An 18,298-nucleotide genomic window follows, 5' to 3' on the forward strand; every position below is an offset into this window, starting at 1 on the left:
AAAGATGAAAAACAAAAAAAATTATTTTTTTTGGGCTTTTTTTTGGGCTTTTTTTTGGGCTTTTTTTTGGGCTTTTTTTTGGGCTTTTTTTTGGGCTTTTTTTTGGGCTTGGCGAGCGGTATTCGGAGGCGACGTCGGCACCGTGCCGCAACATCGATTACCGTCCGTCTCTATCGATGGTGCCGCAAAACGGGAGCGATTGTGCCGATAGCCGGCCGTCGACAACATCGATGGTGTCTCGCGTTGGAATCGATCGTGCCGCAAAACGGGAGCGATTGTGCCGATAGCATCGATCGCGTCTCTCGTCTGAATCGATTGCGCCGCTGGTCTCTATCGATGGTGCCGCGCGTTGGAATCGATTGTGCCGCTATAAACAATCGATTGTCCGGGTTGAAGCTCGCGTCCGTTTTTTTTTTCCCCTTGGGTGCGATCCGATTTCGAGAAAGTTTTCCGACGAGGACGGCGTCGAACTCGCAGCGCCCGATACTCTAGGCGAGCCGGTTATTGACTTGCCTATTGTTTTTTTGTTTGGAGATGAAACGGGTGTTATCGTGTACGTCTTGGCGCAACTACTTTCATGTTTTTAATGCACGAGAGAGAGGCAGGACCGCACTGCGAAACGAATTAAACGTGCTTTATTTACATTCGGAACAGTACGTTGATCTCGTTGAGTTAGTGCTGCGATAAGAAGTCGAAATATATCTCGATACGTGGCCTGCTTCTCGGAATTCAGTGTACTGTTTTGCAGTATTCTTTGAGGGGGAGGGATTGCAATACAAAAAGCGGCCGAATTCTGTAAATGTGCCAAGGGGCTTATTTATCATGTATACGTACTTATTTATTACAGCTGAAAGAGTATCGATAGGTTTTTGCAGCAGAATGAATAGGCATCTTGAAAAACTATTTCGGAGTTAATTTAAGTAGTTAAGCTGTTTGTGGAAAACATCGGAAACCGAGCGTGAATTATAGATTCCGAAACGATCGGGAAAAAAAATCTTTTTTTTTTTGCGAAAGAAAATTTCCATGCAAAATGTAATGATAATTCCTGGAATACAATTTTGATGACGGGGGGTTATGAAGGTACGAAATATTCTTTTTTGCTGGGGAGGGTGTCAGAAATGGCTAAAAATCTTACGTAATACTTGAAAAATGAACGGAGCGGTACATTTACAGATCACTCGATTTTCATACGTAATTTTGGAAATTGAGTGACAGTTTTAGAGCACTACGCTGCATACCCAGATTACTTTAATTACGGATCGTTGCGAGCGGCACGTCTCTAGATCACTTGAAGTTTTTCGGGATATTTTTATAAAATACTGAAAGGAACATCGCTACCTTTCTTGTCACTTTTCTTTAAAGTGGTTCTGGAGTGAACTTTAAATACATTTTTTGATAGAAATGGTCAAAACAGTGACAAATTTTTGTCCGTGTATTATAGTTTTATGTCAAATTTTAGGCAAAATTCATGTGAAACTCGATTGCAAAAAAAATTTATTAATGAAATGCTTTGTGATTTTGCTAGTAATGTTATGAACCAAAATTTAAAGGATTGCGTGATATGAATTTTTTGAAATCACGTTTTGTCTATGAAACACTGCGATTCAAAATATATATGTGATAGACCTTTGATTTTGGTTCGTAATCTCAACAATATAGGATGCAATGAATCAATTTTTACAAATTTCTTCGTAAAACACGTTTACAGTCTTTATTATTACTTGCATGTAACAACAAATGTAAAAAACAAATTTTGTAAAAAATGAAAATCCATATTTTCAACGTAGTACGGATACCTCAACTTTTAATACTTGGGAGTACATTTTTTAATTGAAAATTAAAATTTACGCGTCGTGAGAAGTAGATTTCTGATCGTACGAAATTTTCTTTTTGCTCGTTCGGAGTTATGCTTGGAATATTTTTGGACGATGTTGATGAAACGTGGCGATTTATTGTTATGCAACGTGTTTGGATGATGTTTAGGTGCTGGAATTTATGTATGTGTTATTGAAAATAGCGTTATCTGAATAGCGTTCCCATATGTCCCGTTTTTGTAGGTTTTTTACCTCGAATTTATATGAAGTGAGCTCGTTGATCGTGCCGGAGAAAACTGAAAAGCTCGAATTTGTTATATAATCGTTGCGATATCGTATAGGAGAACCTAAAATTACGTATATGTGTAATACACATAAAGTTCTGAATCTCTCTGGATTTTTTCAGTAATTCCGAATTTTCATTGAGGAGTATCTGAATATATGTAATATATTTTCCAGTGTGATTATATATTTAAAAAAACTGCGAGCTGAATATATTTGTGTTTGAAATAGCAGTTTCGTGAATGATTCATTTGTTTTGCGAGAGAAATGAAGTTGGACTATAAGTGAACGACAAAACTGATAACGTAGCATATTCGATCTGAGGGGGCGTAAAAATTCCATATTTCGACAGATAATTGCCCTGATTAACTGATTACTTATTAGTTCGATATTTTGTTTAACCGTCTGGATTTGGTCTTAGACTGTTGTGCGAGTGGCAACGGTGTTGACGAACAAGATTATTTGAATCGTTGGATTGCGTTTCGATTGGTGATGATTTTTTGAATTGATTATTTTTGAATTTGATGTTCTTAAATCGTGCTTTACATATATATTACTCTGTGTGCGGTTTCCACTTGGTTCTTAATGGCAGGTTGTTTGCCTTGCCAGTTTGAGTGATGATTTGGGTTGCGTTTGAACGTTGTGCCGTCGTTATTCGTGAGTGTCTTTGTTTTGCTTCGTTATGCTGGTTTTTAGCTTTCGTGTTAATTATTTCGTTTTAATTATTTTCGATTTCGTGTTAATTAATTATCATCATCGTGTCGATTTCAGGATGATTATTATTTTCTGATGTTACTTTAGGAGTAATATTTCGGGATGTTATTTTTAATTTATTAATAAATTAGTAGTGCATTAATTACGCTATTACTAAATATGAATATATTTTTTTTTGGGACCGGTAGCGCCATCTTTGTGGCTTAGAGCGAACTGCAAACGTTAGATCGTTGCGCTACCTGGCGGTGGGATTCAACTGGGAGAGACCGTTGCATCCTTTTCCTTGTTGGGTCCTTTGTTTATTTTCTTTGTTTCTTGATTGCTCTTTGTTAATTATTAGATTTTATTTGATTGTTAATGCATCCTTTTTAGTTGGTAGTTCGCGTTGTTACTTAATTTCCGTTTGTTTTTTTTTCTTTCGTGTGCGAATCCGGGTATTTTCCAACGGTTTCGTCGCTTGTGTATATCTTTACGTATTTTTACTTCCCATTATGTTTTCTTTCTTTATGTGTGATGCGTTTTGTTCCGTTTGTTGCAGGATATCTGTGATATGCACCGAAAAAGTCGAAGGAAAACTGACTGGAAAGTCATTGACCGTATTCTTAGGTAAAAATTTTTTTAAGACTAAAAATTTTTTCTGCTATTTGTCAAGCCCTGTTGTGCAATTTTCACAACGTTTGAGTGACAGTTTTTCGTTCTGGATTTTGTATCTTTCGTTTAACGATGAGAAACGTTGATATTACGACGTTTCCTTTTCGAACTCTAATTTAATTATAATTTTCAATTTTGAAGTTTTTGAGGTACGAAATGTCTCGAATAGATACGTAATTAATAGTGTGGTTCATTTTTACCATGTAGCGTCAGATAATTTTTCTACACCTCAACGATTTCTCAAGTTTTGAATGGACGAATCCAAAGTTAGGAAATGGTTTAGTTTGACTGGAGACTAATTTTATGAGTTTAGATTTTTTTTCAGATTTTCAGTTTCCACAAAAAAAAGAAAAGAAAAACGAAACTAATAAATCGATTTTCTTAGAATTTGAAAAATGAATGAAATTCATTGATTGAAAACGAAAATAACAGGCCGTGAAGGAGAGATGATGTTGATATAGTTGCTTTTTGTGCATCGGGTATTGGTTCGAGGTCATTGCAGATAGCTAGCTGTATGGCTCCTCGTCCTGTCTGCACGATTAACTTGACAGTTAATGCATTTTATCTTTTCATTTTTCTCTACTTTATCAAAATTTTCCGTTATGATTCATTTTATTTTAAACTAATAATATAATAGACTAAATATTTATTTGTTTGACTAAAAAAAAAATATTGGATGAAAATTCTGAAACAGGTTTCCATATTACGATTCGAACAACAAATAGCAAAGTTGGATTTTTCTGTAATACGCCGGTCTTTGTCCTCTGACTGGAGAGCAAAGGCATTGCTAATTTTCTGTTTTGTCCTCTGTGGTGTCTTCAGGTGGTGTTTTTATTGGATTGTAAGACCATCGTAGAAGGTTAGAAAATGTACATACTACATAAGAAAAAAATGTATATATTGAGATTTTTATGAGATTTTTTTGAAAGAAAAAAAAAACACCATTTTTACAAAATATACCATTGGATCCCAAGAATAGAAAATGTGGTAATAATGAAAAATATTTGCTAATAATGAACTGATGATATTTTTCAGGGGAAAAAAAATTATTTTTGGATAATTCGCTGTTGTGGTTACTCAACATTATTCTAATGTTATGTACAATAAGAATATTGTTTGAAATATCTGGGATTTTCTATATAATTTAATAATAACAGAAATCGACGTATATATTTCATATATATATATATAGCATCTTAAACACGTAGTAAAAAAAAATCAGATGTTGATATACAATATATATATGTGTAAACATCATTAGAATCAGATTATTATGTATATTTCATAGTCACTTTAAGCATTACATGTAATTCATGTGTGCATTTTCGATGGAAAATTTTATGTTGTAAAGCAGTATTTGAGGGTTTTTTGACTTCACAGTTTAAAAACTGCCATGTGCCAAAAACTGTGGCTTGTTTATTTTTTCAACATTTTTGTTGCAGCAATTTTGTGTCAGATACTTGTTTCACAATGTGGGCAATTGACAGTTTTTGAGTTGCATTCCTTTTGAGGAATCGACAGTTTTTTTGAGCCATCCTGCAGAAACTACATTCCTTTTTTCAACTGTCTTGAATTGACAGTTTTCAAACTCCATTCCTTTTTCTGCGGAATTGACAGTTTTTTGAGCCATCCTGCAGAAACTACATTCCTTTTTTCAACTGTCTTGAATTGACAGTTTTCAAACTCCATTCCTTTTTCTGCGGAATTGACAGTTTTTTGAGCCATCCTGCCGAAACTACATTCCATTTCTGCTGAATTGACAGTTTTTAGAGCCATCCTGTGGAAGGAAACTACATTTCTTTTCCTGCGGAATTGACAGTTTTTTGAGCCATCCTGCAGAAACTACATTCCTTTTTCTGCGGAATTGACTTTTTTTTTTGAGCCATCGTGCAGGAACTACATTCCTTTTCCTGCGGAATTGACATGTTTTTTTGAGCCATCCTGCAGAAACTACATTCCTTTTTCTGCGGAATTGACTTTTTTTTTTGAGCCATCGTGCAGAAACTACATTCCTTTTTCTGCGGAATTGACATGTTTTTTTGAGCCATCCTGCAGAAACTACATTCCTTTTTCTGCAGAATTGACAGTTTTTTGAGCCATCCTGCAGAAACTACATTCCTTTTTTCTGTGGAATTGACATTTTTCAAACTCCATTCCTTTTTCTGCGGAATTGACAGTTTTTTGAGCCATCCTGCAGAAACTACATTCCTTTTTTCTGTGGAATTGACAGTTTTCAAACTCCATTCCTTTTTCTGCGGAATTGACAGTTTTTTGAGCCATCCTGCAGAAACTACATTCCATTTCTGCTGAATTGACAGTTTTTAGAGCCATCCTGTGGAAGGAAACTACATTTCTTTTCCTGCGGAATTGACAGTTTTTTGAGCCATCCTGCAGAAACTACATTCCTTTTCCTGCGGAATTGACATGTTTTTTTGAGCCATCCTGCAGAAACTACATTCCTTTTTCTGCGGAATTGACTTTTTTTTTTGAGCCATCGTGCAGAAACTACATTCCTTTTTCTGCGGAATTGACATGTTTTTTTGAGCCATCCTGCAGAAACTACATTCCTTTTTCTGCAGAATTGACAGTTTTTTGAGCCATCCTGCAGAAACTACATTCCTTTTTTCTGTGGAATTGACAGTTTTCAAACTCCATTCCTTTTTCTGCGGAATTGACAGTTTTTTGAGCCATCCTGCAGAAACTACATTCCTTTTTTCTGTGGAATTGACAGTTTTCAAACTCCATTCCTTTTTCTGCGGAATTGACAGTTTTTTGAGCCATCCTGCAGAAACTACATTCCATTTCTGCTGAATTGACAGTTTTTAGAGCCATCCTGTGGAAGGAAACTACATTTCTTTTTCTGCTGAATTGACAGTTTTTTGAGCCATCCTGTGGTAAGTACATTCCTTTTTTTCTGTGGAATTGACAGTTTTCAAACTCCATTCCTTTTTCCGCGGAATTGACAGTTTTGTGGACCACATTGCTTTGTTTTCGGGTGAGATCTATGTATACCGTGTGGGATCTTGCGGGTTTCTGAGGCAAAAATGTTGGTTGTTGCTCTTTCCCATTACACATATTTTGCAGTTATATACTTTCCCATTATTTCTAATTTAATTTATTTTTAATATTTTTTTAGGGAACTTTCCGAAGGTTTGAATGCTTCTGCTAAAGTTTCGCCTCGTTGGAAACACGTGCTGGCTTGTGTTTCTGATGAGCCAGTGATCGAGTACAGATAAATGGCGGGAGTCACCATTACTCCACCTGCGGTCTCTTAATGTCTTGCCATCCGATTAGTGGATTGATTGATGAGATGTCCTTATCTTCGACCGCGTGTGTTTGAGATTCATTCTGGTGCTTCGTGTAGCATGTTTGTGATTTGTCGTAGTGCTTAGAGTGTGCTGTTTGTGATCGATCCGTGTTTAGAATAGCGATTTTGTGTTCCCGCGATTGTTGAATAGTGAGTGCGCGTCATCGCGGTGATGCGCAAATTTTTGTTTTTCTTGTGGTTGGGTGATATTGTATTGTGAGTTCGAAGCCATTTATTCCAAGTAAGTAATGTGTGTTCCAGAAGGAAAGTAAGTTGATTTTTTCTCTGCTCCGGAAAAATATGTGTTTTCCCATCAGTCACGCTGATGTTTCCTCATTGTTTTAGTAATGTTTATTGATTATAATACTAATTTAATTTGTTATTACAGAAAGATTTGAATTAATTTTACTTACGTGAAAATTAAGCAATAGAATAAGGAAAAGAGGGAAAAATAATAAGAGACAAAATTATTAATAAAGAGTGTAGTGAGATAAAAATATAAACAGAAGATACATACGCAAAGCTCTTATTATGTGAAGAAATTAGTTCCTGTTGTTTTTTTTTTTTTTTTTGAACCCTGTGGGACCACCCACCCGTTCCCCCGGCAGGGGGTTTGTGGTGGGTGGGGGGCCGGGGGCTCCGCCCCCGGGCCCCCCCTCACCCCCCACCCATAGAGCCCTGTTATTTTTGGTAAAACCACCTCGAGTTTCGTGAGCCTCGCTCAAAGCTGCTTAACTTATGAGTTTGGCAGAGCTAGCGCTCTATCATCTACGCCACGAAGTGATAGCGAAGGAAAGTCTTTGGACATCTGCTTTCGAGGGGAATTGTTTTGGATCTTTGTATTTTTTTTATCCCTTGTTTTTTTTTTTTTTTCTAGATTGCTTTGAATTTCTTGTTCCCTGTCGGGATTTTTGTAGTGAAATACAATGGTGATTTTGTTATGGTGTGTTGTATTTGCAGGGTTGTTAGTGCGTGTGACTGTGGTTACTTGTGTGTGTGTGTTCGAATCCAGACTGGGACGATGAGATTAGATAATTTTTTCCAACCTTTCTCCTTCTGTTTAGAAATTTTTTTTCTGCGTTGTATCGACTGTTTGTTGGTTTTGATTTTGTTCACGGATTGCAGATGTACTTTAGATGGAATTGTAGAGAGGGTGCATAATTTCAAGTGATTCGTATTGTAGCTGCTGCATGATTTTACGTTCGCTTGAAATGTTATAAATTTCATTTTAAATATTATACCATTCGTTGTTGAATTGCATCGTTGTCATCCACAGATTTCCCAGCGAATTCTAAGGGCAGCAACGAAAAATCGACCGCAGATTGTCCTTAAAACTTGGAGTTGTTGCCTTTTCTTTTTATGCATCCAAATTGTTTGAATGAATCTTATGGAAGATTTCATTTTTACTCACTTTTTATGGTTAGCCATGTACTGCTTTCCGACCGAGCAAAATACCACTTTTAATATTTAATGCAGTTGTATCCCATTATTTCAATTTACCGATCGGTGGAATTTGAATGTTCGGTTGTTGTGAATACTTGATTTCTTGAATACGCTTACGTTAGAGGAACGCTGGTGTTACACTTCCAGTCTACGGATTGAACAGTTTTCATTTAAGGAATGTGTAATAGGTTTGGTAGAGAATTCGTGACCATTTCATCGTGCGAAAAAGTGTTGTTGTTTCCTTGTGAAATATCTAGGTGGCAGCACAAGTAGAATTTCTTTTTCTGAGCGAAAGAGAGGCAGAGAGGTTAGCAAATATATCTTCTGTTGAAAGGCCCTGGGTTCGAACCCCTGTTCGGCAGTCCACCATCTATTCGGGACTCGAACTTACTATTGAATCGTGTTGTCTAGAGCCTGGTTTTTATTTTTTTTCAGATGATTGCGTTTTGATTGTAGATGGTTTTGTGAAGAGTCCATCCTTGGTTTGCGAACTTACTCGTAAGCTGGGAAAATGAATGTAAAATGCATCGTTACGACTTCGGCCAGCTGAGGAATATGGACGAGGTGCATGTATATTAGTCCTTTTTTTGTGCTCGTAAACCAAGACTAAACCGAGGGTTGACTGCATTTTTCCCTATGGTGTGGAAATGCTGACTGACGTAGGGTTTTTTAGCATTCCTTGACACTGTGTGAAAAATCCTAAGATTGAGTAGTGTATCGAACATGTCGGATAGAAATGTGTTGGACTGAAAAATAACATTGATTTTTACGATTTTGTCGTCAGATGTAATTGGGTTGTGTTAAATAAGTCAGCTTTTAGACAGGGTTGGGTTTTGCCGAAGAATGCTTTTGGATAATGTGTTTTTTTTTTGTTTTTTTTTGTAAGTATAATGCTTTTTTGATAAGTATAACCTAAATGACGGAAAGCTTGCCGTTTTAACCCTTTTCTCTCTTGCAGTGGTTTCGCAAATTGATTTCACAAACATGAATAAACATTTCATTGGCACTTGATCAAATTTTATTATACGTAAACAATAATAACGTACGATCGACAATCGAAAAAGAAACGTTTACAAAGCCAATTAGGTTTTTTTTTTTTTGCTTTGGAAACAGGCGAAAACATATTGTCAATGGATTAATTAAACAAGAAAATTAATTTTATGTAGCCGGAAGTGTTTCGTGTTTTGAATAATAGTTACTCGGGAAAAAATATCTATCTTGATATTTTACATTTCCTGATGTGTATGCAAAAAATCATAAATTCTAATTAATATTTTTTTTTCGATTGAATATCGAAGCGTGCACGTTGCATTGTGTTGCGTATTTAGATGTAGCCTCGATTAGGAAAACATTGCAAATGTTAATGAAATAAGTTGGTTTTATATATGCAAATATATCGGTGGGTGTCTGTCCAGACTTTTTGTACGTTAATTCCATTTATCAGATCAGATTTTCTGAACGGACTGCATATCGGTGAAACTTGATGAAATTACAAGTAAGTAATGATGGGCAAAAATGACTTTTTTGAAATGCCTATTTTAACGTATTTTTTAAGTTTATTAGTTAACGAAAGAATTTAAAGTTAACGAAAGAATTGTTCTTTTTTAAATTTTCCAACAACCTCGGTACAATTTACACGTGTTTTTGGCCCCAATAAGTGATCGGAGAGATACTTGGTGAGTAAACGTTGTTTTCACCGGATGCTGTTGGACACGAATGATTTTTGTTCCAGATGGAAAATTCAAACCTTTTTGTGTCTCGTTCTCTTCGCGTGAACATTTGTTAGACGTTGGACTGCATTGTATATGCATGTAGCTGACCGATAACTGTCCCAAGATTGATGCCGTGGCTTGCACGCGAGGCATGTGGTAGGAGCAGACGGAGCTGTGAATTATTTTATATACATATTTAGTACTTTATTAAATTTATCAGTCGCCCTCGGGTGAGACTGCGCTTGAAGGGTAAAAAAAAAACTATTTTTTTGAAAAATACATTAAAACGAGGTTTCAACCGTAGAAATGATTATGGAACAGATGAACGAGAAATTTTCTCTACGTGTTACGCGTCTGCTAATTGACCTAATCATGAGGGTTCAGTTATTTTTCCATAAATTATAAATGTCCATATTGGCATATGATAATATATAATGGCATAAGATATATGTATATAAAAACGATTTTATTTGCTGCGGAAATGTTAAAAAACTTAATTAAGTTAATGCTGCTACGAAAACATTATAAAAATAAAATAAAATAAATTTTCCTGCTACGAGAACCAAATTTTCATGGCTAGGTTTTTGCCGGTATATAAAAAAACTAGGTATTTACCTAGTAAATACAATTAGCCTTGTTTGATTGATTTTTTATCTATCGATGTGTACAGTGAGTTTTTATTTTACTAATAAAGATAAATTATTTATTTAATGAATACCTTTTTAGTATATTTTATAATGTGTTAGATCTCTATAGCTGGCCACCGTAGAACAGGATGAGCCGTGAATAAATAATACGTAATACTGATCGGTTTTTTGAAAATATTTCTGCCTATAGATGCAAAAGATGGTTAAAACTACTACAATTATCATTACAAGTAGAACGTAAATAATGCAAGTTTCCAATCTTTTATTTTTTTCTAACCTGTTGAAGTACAGAATCGTGCAGAAAGCTTCTTTGTAGTTTTTAGCAGGCAGGAAAATTTTGACAGGGAGGGCTTGACAAATCGAGGAAAAATTCAAGAAAACATTGAAAAAAAGTTTTTTATCATGTACCTATTGTGTTCGAAACATTATCCAAAAGCATTCGTTTTTTCACGGTTTCCATTAGCGTTTTCCAGTTTTTGATGCCTGTCTGTTAAAAGAATTTTTCATTACCACCACTGCGATTACTTTTCATCTGCGTAAGCCAGAAGCCTGTGGTTCTCGATCTTTTTTTGCACCACGGGACCACGATTAACTTCCGCCTCCTCCCTTTTTCAAGATAGGTTATTCAAATATTGTTTGGATAATATTTAAATATTATTCGAAGTATAAATATTTTGTATTTAATAAATTTTTAATTTTTGGAAATATGGGAAAAGTCAAATAAACGAGATATAGATTGTATAGATAGATAAATAGAATCGTATAGATTATATACGATTGAATGAAATCAAACGAAATACATTACATAAATATAAATACATAAACGTAATACCCTTGCATTTATTTATTTATTTGAAGTGTTGCATAAAATTATTATATGATAAAACTTCTCAACAATTTGGAGACTGTAATTCCACTTTTTGAGGCTCTGAACAGAGACGATGCTGAATAAAAGTTGGTCTTTTTTTGAAAATGTGTCTTTTTTTTGTTACTACTTGTGATTATTATTTGTGATCCTTTAGTTTCTGTTTGTAGCGGGGAGAATTTCACGATATTCATTGTCGCGGCGAGCATAAGGGTACCAACAAGAGTTTGATGTTACTCACTTGTTAGGAATCACAGAGTCGATAGTTTTATCCGTGCGCGTTGTGTGTTAGCCTTATTAATTGTTTCGTTTACACACGGAACGTAGCCAGCGTTAACGAATTTAAAAACTCGCTCGTTTTGTTTACCATCAATGAATAGTGTTGCCAAGAAAGAATTGGATGGGAAAAAAATGAATTTTCACATTCTGAATGGCCATGCGTCCCGGATTTTCAACGGGTAATTTGTAAGTAGGAAAAGTTATAGAAATCTCTCTCTGTATCTGATGGGTATTTTTGCTGACTGTGTGGCCGGCTTCAGGTTAAGTACGCCTGAAACGAATTTACAACTGACTGTTCCTGAAAGACCTGTTATCCACACGGCGTTTTGAGTATTGCCATATATTTTTTTAACTTTTTGATTGTAGTTTTCTCTACTGGGGAAATTCTATTTTTGGGAAACCGCAACAGAAAAGAGTGACTGGGGTAAATCCAAGTTCCGAAACACCCTTTTTAAGCTCATTTACGAATCCCAACTAGTTTCGGTGCAATTTTTGAAGCAAGTTGTTATCCTTGAAAGTAATCGAAAGTGTACAGCTTCAGTTTCTGACACCTGTGTGGAAGCCGAAAATCGGAGCAAGCAAGAGATTCCAAGAAGCTCTTTTTTTTTTTTCTAAATGACGGACGGAGGAAAAGAGCAACCGGGCTTTTGGTTGAAAAGGTTTTATGCTTGTACGTTGAATTTTGCAAAAAATGATTTGAAAAGAATAACTGATTATTAAGTGCGTTGATCATATACGTATTGATTACAGTATTGACCTCTTTCGATTTTTTATTACTACTTTGAGTGCAACGTCTATTCATTTAGGGAAACACATTATTCAACAATGTATACCGTTGAGATTGTTCTACCTTTTAATGAAATGCGTAATTTTTCAAGCCCGTTCGGATATAACGAACTCCGCAACTTCGTTATCAACTGTGTTGGCGGACCTACTCTTCCCTTTGAATTATTACCCTGAATTCTGATATTTCTGTGATCGTGATGATATTTATGCAGTTATCGTTATGATCGTCGTCCGATTCAGCAACTGATGGGAAAATGGAAAGGAATATATTTTCATAAGAGAGGAAAAAAAAAAAACTGCCGCATTAGTAATCGGAAGAAATTCAATTTCAACAGTTTGGGTTTTTTATTAATTGCGTTAAAGGAAATTTTTTTTTTGCTGAATGTCATCAAGTACTTAAGATTGATTTACGAGAAGTGCAGAGATGAAGGAAAAGGTATAATTACATTTATTATTGAAATTCAATTTGCGTATTCAATTACATATTTTTGAAATGCAGATGGCACCACATGAGGGACCCAGACCGATCTCGTTTTATTACAGATGAGGCGAATGAGGAGGAGTTGAATTATTACGCGGAATGGATATGATATATGTTATTAATTTATAAATAATTTCATAATTTCCGTGTTGCTGAAACTTTCGTTTGTAAAAGTTCTGCGTTCCCGTTTTAGCGAATGAAAATCTCGTTTTAACTGTTCTAATCCCCCCCAGATAAGTCGTTACATATGAACAATCCAAAATAAATCTAGAATGCCTTACAACTGAATTTCGTTCAAACGTTCTAATCTCTAACGAATTTCTCCGGTCTTATAACGTTCGTTTTTTTGGCCGTCCCGACTTTTTGGCAAAAGTGTCCCGGTCGTTCCCGTATTGTACACGAAGCGTACTTGCATTTTTATTCTTTATTGAAGTCAAAGATTGACATAAAATTTGTTATGATAATTGCAACTATGTATGAGAATATTGAACGTTTTTTTTTTTTTTTTTTTTCGTGGAATGCATTTTAATCCACTGCAATTTGCAGTAATGCACCATTTCCCGCAATACTAATGTCCCGTATTTCTGTCGAAGAATTAGTTATAACGGGATTCGACTCTATCATTTAAGCAGTTATTAGTTCCATCCATCCATCCCTCCTAGCGTTATAGGAGTGACTGCTCCTACGTGTCCATTCAAATGTCATACTTTTTTCTCTCTCTCTGATTTTCTAAATAATTTGAAATTTGCGATTTAACTGCGAACTTAAAGTTATATAGTTTGGTAGTAAAGAGGGTAAATAAATAACATCAATGATATAACTGCGGCGTGTGTCGTTATACTCGGAAGTGATAGATGGCAGCACTTACTGATGCCTTACCTTAGAAATCTCTCTTTCGCGATTAATTTTGTTATAATTAAGTAAGGTAATTGTTAAGGTAATAATTAAGTAATATTAACTGGACATTATCAGAACTGCTGGAATTTTCAAAACGCGATTAAAACTTTGACGCATTCAGAATTCATTTCATTTGACCGAACCAACACTCAGGTGCCCCGGGCGCCAGTGCCCTCTTAACGCATGGGCCCACCCGGGCGGGGCTTCGAAAGAAGTGGGGCCTCACAAAAATGAGAATTTATCAGGTAGGGCCTCAAAAACATCACTTGGCCCACAATGCTCTAAAGACGGTCCTGCAGGGCGCCGAACCAGAAGGGGCGCCGAATTCCCCCTTCAACTGTACATGCAAGCAAGGGGCGCCAAAATTCCGGCTTGTCCCGGGTGACAAAGTATTTAATTGCGGCACTGCTTGGGACGACACAGTAATGACCCGCATGGAACTGGTCACTCTGGGTGGTGAGTGATCGTGATGGCAAACAAGTGAAAGTTTTGCAGGGATTGAAATCGAGAACGGTCGATGTATTTGAAGTACTAAAGTGTACCGCGAATGATTACGAAATGAGAGTAATTTAATTTGATTTAATGTAATAATCAAAAAAGGGAAGTTAAAAACGCTAACCATCGACAGAATGAATGCGCGGTTGGCGCGTAAAACAAGGTGACTGGCAACGCCCAATTGACAGGAAATGTCAGTTGAAATAAAGCAATCTCCTTTGTAATAAGTAATTACATGGAAAGTTATTAATTAATATTACTCGCGTACACCTGGGAATACTGGCGTACGTATCTTTCTTCGAAACTGGAATTAGCTGGAATGTTTCATTCGTTGTTGGAGTTCTTAACGGGCGTCTCTTTCTCTTTCTTATTCTTTCATTGTCTTATTGTGTTGTGTGTTTTAATTTGCCTGTAGTTATTGATCGTTCGCTGATAATAGCTGTTAATTAATTTTTTTCAGTAGTGTTTGGATATCACCGAAGCAGACGAGATACGTGGTGAGTAAACGGAACTGTTGGCCAATGTATCATTATGAATTAATTAATTAACAAATGAACAATTAAATGATTAATTAATCAATCAATCAATTGTTAATTTGTTTTTTTTAGCAGCGGAATGACTTTTAGCTAAAAATGTGGCCGAAATGAACGGGATAAGCAAACGACGCCGGGATCAAGGTTTAGTTATATACTTAATTGATTATATAATTAGTTAAAGAATGTGGGCGACATTCAGAAAAATTCAACATTACTTATTAAATTTTAATTAATCCTTGGTTTTCTGTAGAGACGGAGCTGCTAACGGAAAGTAATCTAGTGTAATTTATGAAAGAAAAATATTTTATTAATTTTTTAAATATTATAAAATGCACGTGTACACACACACATAGATATATCTACTAAATACAAACATACACATAGATAGGAATATTCTTAGCTTGTCTGAAGGGGGTTATAATTGCATGTGCTTGACACGACGGCTTCCATAATAATTGATATTGTTCATAATAATTGTTAGTGTTAGACTGCTTGTTATGAGCATCATGCGGTTATATAATATGAAGTTACTTTATTACTCGTCACAATGCATTTTACACAATTTCCTACTCTCTGTTTTTTTACTTCGTGAGAAACTGTTCTTACTTAATTAATGTGAGAAAGTATTCATTATAATCATTTTTGCGAAGCAGTTGAATTCTATATGATGTATGGGTTTTTTTAAATTGTGAATTTGATTTCCAGTGACAAATACGTTGTTATGAAGTTTTTAATTTTGTAAATGATTATTATTTCAGATTTTCTGCAATATAAGTTACATGTGTTGTTGTTACCCAGATGAGACTCATTTTCTATTTCCAGCAATCACAAATAGTGTATGTTTAGATGTGTGAGTAACAAAACGTGTTTTAAGTTCATTTTTTTCAGGAAAAGTGAATAACAGATGGATTCCCAGCAAGGTAGGAATTCTTTCAGTCTTCTCGCAAGTAGGGTATAATAATAAACTGTAATAAATGAAATTTGTGATATATTTTCTGTCGCTGTGCTCATGTAGAATGTCACACAGATTTACTTAATTTCATTGTAAGTTGAGAGCCTTTATGAAGCATGATATAAAGTAGTATTTGGCGAATAATAACTGAATGATAATAATTTCATTACGTAATCTTTGGTGAAATGGCACTATTAATGTATGTACATGGCTAAAAGATTATGAGGAATTTTCCGATCAGCTAACACCTTCCTTTTTTGTGTCGAGAATAATGTGGGCAGAAGTGTAATTACTGTAAATTACTGGAGGATATTAATATGAAAAATTATTCTCAAGTTATTCGTAATCAATATTTGTAAGCACACGTATTGTGTAATATGTGTAATCTTCTCTTCGGGAGAGTATTCTTTGGTCCCTCGAGAGTGTAACTCTTATTAATGACTACTGTTATAAATAAATTAAATATTGTGAATAACTGGAAATTATTCACATGAAGAATAATAGTAATAGTAATAGAATAATAGTAATAAATAATAATGACAGTTGTATTGAAAGCAACGAAAGAATAATAACAAGTTATAAGAATAGCATCATCCTTTATCAATCCAGTTCGGTTCTGCTTCGAAGTAATTTGTGAAAAGTCTAATTAAATCTAATTAAAATCTAATTTTGAAGTAACTGTTTGATCGTGAGGTGTTGTTAAAATTGCAATTTTTTTTCCGAGACTATTATGCTGGACGCTGAAAGAATGTTGGATATTGATTAGTTGCCATTGAATTCATTGTGAGGTGATTATGTCGGTTGTTATCATTTAAATTGGGGGAATGAATTGTATATAATGAGTGATTTTGTATCGTGGAAGAAAAAAAAATTAATATCACATCCATGAGCAGCACATTCTGAGAGTAATCTCGTTCTTGTAATGTGAGCACTCTACATGAATTTATTATTTGATTTATTATACGTACATTAAGGTAACATGACAATTGATAAATTTTCAGAAATTTTGAAATTTGAATAACACAGAGAGAGAGAAATACATATTGCATAATATTAACCCAAGGGATCATACGATCTGTTCAGGGTTAATTCGTACTACTTGGTAAAAAAAAGCAGCACTCGTATCTCGACTTGAGTATGCAGAAATTAGTATTTATGTATCGCTGTGCTTGTAGTTTGAAGAAATTGATGTCACTAATTTGTAACCATAGACTTTTGATGCTGATTGAACTTAAAAATTGATCAGATTTAAAAAAAAAAAAAACACAAACAATTATAAGGAATATACCCAGAAAAAATAAGAAAGACAGATTGCATTCTATTATCAAGAAATTTGACTGATATCTTTAATTCGTTGAAATTTTTTAATGCATTTTTCATTATCGTGCTTCAGATGAGTATATTCTGTAGGTGCGAAATAGTTTCTAGTATATGGTATATATATAGTATATATTATAGTTTTATTTGGTATTGCCGCTGCCGTGTTTGTTTCATGTTCCTCCCTCTTGTTTTTCTCACTGTTTGTTTCATTTTGAACTATGCAGGGTTTTTGTGGATAAATGATATTGTTTTATAAAGCTGAACTTCCTTAGTATTGAATCTATAGTTATGATATATTACAGTGCACTTTTTTTTGGGATCCATTTGTTGATTACTTTTTGCTAAGACCTTCTAACCATGGTAACATTAGTCTCGTAGTCACCACCCCAAACTGGGATAGCATGTTGTATAACTGACAGTACCTACATAGCACGCACTTAGCCGTCGACAGATGCGCGTAGGGACATTGAATTTTTTTCGGACATAGAAATTTTTTCGCTCTTTCTCGAAGAGCTGACGGTGCTTGATATCGGGGAACGCCGATGAAAAGCGAGGTTGTCATCCGTCTCTCCGTCGCACCTTGCCGTCGGCAGATGCGCGTAGGGACATTGAATTTTTTTCGGACATAGAATTTTTCTCGGACATAGAAATTTTTTCGCTCTCTCTCGAAGAGCTGACGGTGCTTGATATCGCGGAACGCCGATGAAAAGCGAGGTTGTCGTCCGTCTCTCCGTCGCACCTTGCCGTCGGCAGATGCACGTAGGGACATTGAATTTTTTTCGGACATAGAAATTTTTTCGGACATAGAATTTTTTTCGCTCTCTCTCGAAGAGCTGAAAGGGGACGGTGCTTGATATCGCGGAACGCCGATGAAAAGCAAGGTTGTCGTCCGTCTCTCCGTCGCACCTTGCCGTCGGCAGATGCGCGTAGGGACATTGAATTTTTTTCGGACATAGAATTTTTCTCGGACATAGAAATTTTTTCGCTCTTTCTCGAAGAGCTGACGGTGCTTGATATCGGGGAACGCCGATGAGAATCGAGGTTGTCATCCGTCTCTCCGTCGCACCTTGCCGTCGGCAGATGCGCGTAGGGACATTGAATTTTTTTCGGACATAGA

The 18,298-nt window shown here is 35.5% G+C and overlaps 1 long non-coding RNA gene across 1 annotated transcript; it reads left to right on the forward strand.

The window, feature by feature from the left end:
- Window positions 1-3,101: 3,101 nt before the first annotated feature.
- LOC149086357 (uncharacterized) lies at window positions 3,102-11,543 on the forward strand. Its single transcript, XR_016192726.1, has 2 exons — window positions 3,102-3,416; window positions 6,598-11,543. It is a non-coding gene; the product is annotated as an uncharacterized LOC149086357 (long non-coding RNA).
- Window positions 11,544-18,298: the final 6,755 nt, after the last annotated feature.

This window comes from Pholcus phalangioides, unplaced genomic scaffold (assembly GCF_987345545.1).
Source record: "Pholcus phalangioides strain wild (caught in Gottingen) unplaced genomic scaffold, Ppha-v1.0 ptg000005l_1, whole genome shotgun sequence".
NCBI classification, from domain to species: domain Eukaryota; kingdom Metazoa; phylum Arthropoda; class Arachnida; order Araneae; family Pholcidae; genus Pholcus; species Pholcus phalangioides.